The 7082-nt window shown below is 40.9% G+C and overlaps 1 long non-coding RNA gene across 1 annotated transcript; it reads right to left on the bottom strand.

Moving 5' to 3' along the window:
* Window positions 1–4822: 4822 nt before the first annotated feature.
* On the bottom strand, window positions 4823–5868 carry LOC121210139 (uncharacterized). Its single transcript, XR_005905251.1, has 3 exons — window positions 5764–5868; window positions 4964–5038; window positions 4823–4856 (listed from the first exon to the last, which is right to left on the bottom strand). It is a non-coding gene; the product is annotated as an uncharacterized lncRNA (long non-coding RNA).
* Between the last annotated feature and the right edge of the window lie 1214 nt (window positions 5869–7082).

Genomic DNA, 7082 nt, shown 5'->3' on the forward strand with positions numbered 1-7082 from the left:
TTGACTGTTTTCTCTGAGCATGACATTTTGCATTCACGAATGAGATTATGACATGACATACTGTATGGGGTTGGGATATTGTTCATGGAGGAAGTATACTGTACTGTTGGCTTTTAGCCTTTATACTAATTACTGCTAGCTTTGCTACGATACTGATATTGGTGTCTCTGGCTGGGTGGGTCGACTTTGTCCCCACATTGTTTGATTGGTGGTACGGGGTGGTGTTTCTAGCTGGATTGGGGTGGGTTTCACTATTGCATTACTGCACTGACACTGTTACTGTTACTATAATGGGCTCAAGCCCGGACTGTTACTGCGTACTATATTCTGATTGTTAGATAGGAGATTACACACTGAGTTTCTTGTAAACTCACCTTTCTTTTTAACTGTGCAGGTAATCCCTAGCTTTAGAGGATTTGGTGCTGTGAGGGACTCGGAAGTGGCCACATGACCGTAATTATGCTATGCATGATTTTACTTTTATCTGAATTTTCATTTTGGGTTTTAATTTTGTAATAAGGCCTTTTATGGATTTAAATTTTAATTGGCCATTTGCTTGCTTACTTTAAACTGCTAGTCTAGGGAAAGACGGGTTTTCAAAGTATGGATTATTTGCAAAGACACACGATTTAACCTTTATAGTTTTGAAAAGCTTTCGCTTTTAAATCAGTGTAATAAAATAATGGCAATTTAATATGACTAATGTTTTGACTAACTGATCAGTTGATAACAAGGAACTTAACATACTTATCTAACCACAATAGGATTTTAACTATTCAAAACCAACAGAGTTCGTATTTTCAAAAAACAGTGCAATGTGACACGCCAGATTCTTCCACAACGTCTAGGCCGGGTTTGGGGTGTTACAGTGATGTGCGAAGTTGGGCGGTGTTGTTGCTAGAGAGTTTGGCACTAGGTGATTTGGTACTTGGTGAGTTTTGGATGCTAGGATTAATAGACGGATGAGTGAAAAAAATGGCAAAGGCGGGTGAAATTTATAGTGAAAAGAGTAGGAGTTTAATTAGAATTCCTAGAACAAATTAATAATTAAGATATTCCAAGTTCTAATTCTACATAGAGTTAACAACAATTAATAATTAATATAATGCATATTAAATTATTATTTGCTATTAATTTATTAAAAATAAATACATGTAAAATAAAATATAATCAAATTTAATGTAATCCTAATTCCATGCAAAGTTGATAATAATTATATATATTATAATAGATATAATTATATATTAATGATTGCCATCTTATTAAATTAAAGTGAAAACATTTATTCTAGATGCCTTTTGAAAATATTTACAACAAGAGACATCTAATTTTTAGTATTTACAAAAAGAGCAACCAATTTTTGAAAATAATTCAATTAAGTACCTAGACTTAAAGAAAATTTGAAATTGAATTGCAATTTAAAACTTGGATCAAAATTGACCCTTTTATTTGGATCAAAATTGATACCCAGATCGAAGGTCAATATTGGAAAATACTGAAGCTCCTCTAAGTTGGTCGAATAAATCATCAATTCTCGGTAGTGGGTACTTATTCTTAATCGTCAGTTTGTTCAACTGGCGATAATCGATGCACATCCGTATTGACCCATCTTTCTTCTTTACGAACAACACTGGTGCTCCCCACAGAGACACACTTGGTCTAATGAAGCCTCTATCTAATAACTCTTGAATTTGGGCTTTCAGCTCCACCAACTCCTTCGGTGCCATCCTATAAGGTGCAATGGACACCGGTGCCATTCCAGGCAACAAGTCAATTCCAAACTCAACTTCTCGGTTTGGGGGCAAACCTAGAAGCTCTTCTGGAAAAACATCTTGAAAATCCTTGACGGTTCTAACTTTATCCACTGTCAGATCCTCAGTTTCTGATTGGCTTACAAATGCCAAAGAAGCCTCACATCCCTTTCGAATCCACTTCTCGGCTCTCAATGCCGACACCACATTAGACAGATAATCCCTATGCTCGCCTATCACCAAAACCTCCTCATCTTTTGTGGTCTTTAACATTATTCGCTTAGCAGCACAATCCAGAGTAGCCTTATGCTTAACAAGTCGATCCATTCCCAAAGTGAGATTGAATTCTCTGAAAGGTAGCTCCATCAGATCTCTAGAGAAAACTTTTTCTTGAGTTTCTATAGGCACATCTCTATACAGTTTATCTACCCTAACCGAGTGACCTAAAGGACTTAGTACAGATACCCCACTCACGGTCTCCTCAGAGCGCACACCCAGTGACCCAAATATAGCACATGCAACATATTAATGGGTAGATCCAACATCTATCAACGCAGTGTATGGCATACTGGAAATTAGAAACGTACCAATTATGACGTCAGGTGCATCACCCTCTTCTCAGTGACAAGCTGCATACGCCAACGCCGGCTGATGAGCCTCAGCAAATCCAGCACCCCTGCCAGGCGCTCCTTTTCCTCGACCGTTTCCATTACCACCTCTGCCTTGCCCACGTCCTCTCAGAAATTGTGGTCCACCCCTCACTGGTTGAGTGACCCTCTGCTCTAAAACTTGAACCTGATCTGGTTTCTGGGGACAATCCTTAACCCTATGCTCCATAGATCCGCATCAGAAACAAGCACCAGAATGTTTCCGACACTCGCCCATATGCATCTTCCCACAATTCCTACAACCCTGCAGTCTAACAGCATTCATCGGTACTGCTCGAACTGGCTCCATTACCCTTGCTCTCTTAACATTCCTGTTCATACCACCTAAAAGTCCTGAATCTCTCCTAAAACGGTTCCAATCTTTCTCACAATTCTGTCTTTCTGTATGCTTCACTTCCTCAGCTATCTTAGCTTTCTCCACTAAAGCAACGAAGTTACGCTCCCTCTGCGGAGCAATCAGCACCCTAAGTTCATTTCTCAGACCATCCTCGAAGTGTACGCTACGCTCATACTCTGCTGCGACAATTCCAGAAGCATACCGGCTCACTCTCAGAAACTCAGACTCATACTCAGCCACTGACTCCCTTGGACCAGGTTCAGAAATTCTTTCCGGGGAGCGTCCACATAACTAGCCCCAACATACTTTCCTTTGAAGGCTATCTTAAACAGCTCCCAAGTCACACTGTCAGCAGGAGTTCCATCTCTCATCGTGAGCCACCACTGATAAGCCTCATCCCTAAGTAACGATATGGCTCCCTTCAACTTCTGCTCCATAGAGCAGCCCAGATAAACCATAATCCCCTCTGTGGCTTCTAACCAATACTCAGCCGCATTCGGAGCTACACCAGATACGCCCTTAAATATCTCAGCTCCATGGGCCCGGCTGTAACACCCCAAACTCGGCCTAGACGTTATGACCGGATCTGATGCGTCACATCGAAGCGTTCAAAACATTCCGTATTACTTAGTTTGGAAAAACTTTGTTGGTGTTGTAAAAGACGCTTTTAAAAGTAGATTAAAGTGAATGGAAGCTGTGCACCAGGTAGGAAACCAGGAAGAAGAGGAGGTGAGTCCATCGGACTGCTTAAGTACCAAGCTCCCTTCGGATCCAATCCTAGACATGCACATCGCCATTTCCACACTCTAACATCTCGTATAATTTTGAGAAAACCGATTGGTTATGTCCATCTTAAGAAAATGATTAAGGTTGAAAACGTTTGCTTAGCGGAAGTCTTACTTGTATTCGTGTTATTTTGAAATCACTTAATGTTTTTGAAACGCGTCCTAGAGCTAATCTATTTCGTTAGTTATCATAGATCAGTTATATCATAATAGAATTAAATAATAAAGAAACAACCCAAACCATAAAAATAATTAGCGGCCTTATTACAAAAACCCAAAACCATAAACGAAAAATATGGAAAATCTAGTTAACCAGAAGAAAACGAATTTGCAGAAAACGTGTGGCCACTCCGAATCCCGCCCAGCTCCAAGTCCACCAACTAGGGCTCACCTGCAATGATGGAAGAAAAAGGGGTGAGTTTGGGAAAACTCAGTGTATACAAAAACCCATCCAAAGCCCAAATCAGCTCGAGCCCATTGGGCCTAAGCCCTATCCAGATAACAGTACACAGTGGACCAAAGCCCTTTTCAGAACACAGTAGCAAGGCCTTAGCCCTTTTTAACATAACAGTGTGGCCCATAGGCCCAGTACAGTAACATAAGTAACAATAGTAGTAATGCATGCAAACCCATCTGGGGAGACTACTCAACCCACCAACCGCTACACTGCCCCCGTACTAGCCCTACACTCCATGTGGGGAATATCTCAACCCACCCAGCGCTACACTCCACAGTTGCAGCAACGCTGCTCAAATATCAGTAAGTTGAGGCAAAGCCTCCAGTACGTGGATGAACCACTTTCAATACTTCCTCCATCAATACCCCAATCCCATGCAACAGATATTAATAAAAGCATATCATGTAAAATACAGTATTAATCAATCATGCAGTTTAGCCAATTTAAACCCTAGGGGTATATCGGTAATTTTGCTCTTTAGGGGTAATTTTCGTAACTTAGCAACTACATAAGCTACTTCAGTAATTTTCAACAGTTTTATGCAGTTTGGTTCCACCATCTAACTAACAGGCTAATTTGCCCATCTCTTACCCATATTGGTCCATAAGCCCATTGGGCCCAGTTTTGGCCCATCGAGGCCCTCTTTTTCCGAAGTATGTTAAGACGTCACACAAACTTACTTACCACCTTGCGGTGCTAGATCTAACAATTACTCTATGTCTTGAGAGTATTCGCATACTCACAAGCCCATGAAATGCCAGAATTTCGGCATTTCGGCTTTCACCGAATTGAACTAAGAAAGGGTGTTCAGTACACACCTGTTTCGCGACGACTGCTACTGAGATCCCTTACGATGTCCTACAATTATTCATCACCATTTTTAGCATACAAGTTATGCTTAACAAACTCAAAATCCACCCTACCTTATTCGGCCAAAGAACCCTTATTGACCATAAGTTGCTTACCTTCACAGGGTCCAATAATACGATTCAAGCTTATCCAAGTCGATACTCCAAGCCTCACTGCTCCTCCAAAGTTGTCTATATCACACAGTCCAAGTCAGTCACTTGCCCACAAGGGCAAAATAGTCATTTAACACCCTAGGGGCAAAATGGTAATTCTACCCTACAGGGGTATTTAGGTAATTTTACCCTACAGGGGTATTTTAGTAATTTTGCAAATCAGGGGTATTTTGGTAGTTTTACAACCCAGGGGTATTTTGGTAATTTTGTAAATCGAGGGTAAAACGGTAATTCTATAAATCGATGGTAAAATAGTAATTCTGTAAACTGAGGGTAAAATGGTAATTCTGTAAATCGAGGGTAAAATGGTAATTCTATAAACTGAGGGTAAAACGGTAATTCTGTAAATCGAGGGTAAAACGATAATTTTAAAAATTGAGGGTAAAACGATAATTCTGTAAATCAAGGGTAAAACGGTAATTTTGTAAATCGGGAGTACTTTGGTAATTTTACAAGTCGAGGGCATTTCAGTAATTGGTAAACTAAAGTATTCTAAACATGGATAACAATACGAATGGGCCTAAAGCCTATTCTTGGCCCAAATGGGCCCACACGCTTGTGTGGCCCTTTTAGCCCAAACCTAGCCACAGATATGCGATTCACCTAGCCTAGTCCAATATTTACTATACAATCAAACAACTTATCCAATTGGGCCCGTAGGCCCATTGGGCCCACATGGCCCCTTTCGGCCTATCGCGGCCCGAAGTAGCCATCCTACAACCAAAGAAGTGAGAAATACACACCTGATAGGAGACTGGAGTTAATCCGCGCTTCGAGCACTTCTAGCCGATGCCTAACCCAAACGAGCACGCCATAACGCGAAAGGGATCAGCCAAGAAAGGTACCTTTGCTCTCCTCATAGTTCTCTCTATTTAAAGCCAGCTTCGCATCCACTCCTATGTTAGCTTACCGATGTGGGATCCCTCTATCATCAGAGTTTAAATTCAACACCAACTCTTGCCATCCCAACATAGCAAAATAATCAACCTTTGCATGTCAAGGGATTCAAACCAAAGTCCTCCTATATGCCAACTCACGCCATCACCACTAGGCCACCAACTCATTTGTGTCATAAATCCAACACATTAAACTTTAAAGCGCACCTACTTGCTTCTAGATTTATTGAAATGAAAAACCAAAATATATTGCAAGAGCCAAGACTTGAACCTTGGACCCCTTGCTTCCTCTATGGCGTCACTTCCTTGTCCCCTAAGTGGCGTCACCTTGCCACTACACCACACTCCTTTTTGTGTCACAATTTCTCCAACAATATTCTTAAGGCCTACCTACTACACCCAGGGTTTGATCTACCTTAAATTTTTACTAGAGTCCAGGTTTGAACCGAAGACTTCTCTAACACTTCTCAGCACACTTATCCACTAAAACAAGCCTTCATTAACAAAATTTACATGCACAACAAAATATTAAAAGCTGCCTTCAATCGCTCCCATGCTCAAGGCCCAAAACTTCTAGGCCCAAATTCAGGGTGTTACAACTCTACCTCCCTTAAAGAACTTTCGTCCTCGAAATTTCCATTTAACAGGGTAGTCATCTAACATCTACCCCACTACGCTACCGCTGCGCACTCTGATCCTACTATCACTATCCCGGTGCTAGCTCCAGCAACCCTTTCCAAAATCCTTAACATCACTTGAGACAAAGCGTCATCCCCTGCGGCCCGATCATATGGCCCATTTTCATTAACCGGTGGTGGTTGTGCCCCGCCAGCTGGTATATGTTCATAGGACATAGATCCAACTTGAGTATTACCTCGGCCTCGACCACGGCCTCTTCCTCGTGCAGCCCTCGAACTCATATCGATTTATCTGACTATGAATTTTATGACGTTAGTTTACTGTTTCCATTGTTTATTCCAGAATGTCTTATGAACAGATAAAGTTTTAGAGTTATTTTCGCGCAATCGCAATTTAGCTACGATCTCAGTTTTGTAGCCTTAATACTACATTATCTATAGTACTATATCTAAGGCTCAGTACTATCTACAGTATTATTTTTAGTACAGTACAGTATATATATAGAGTAGAAAGATACTTACAGACTT

This window comes from Gossypium hirsutum, chromosome A11 (genome assembly GCF_007990345.1).
Source record: "Gossypium hirsutum isolate 1008001.06 chromosome A11, Gossypium_hirsutum_v2.1, whole genome shotgun sequence".
Lineage (NCBI taxonomy): Eukaryota > Viridiplantae > Streptophyta > Magnoliopsida > Malvales > Malvaceae > Gossypium > Gossypium hirsutum.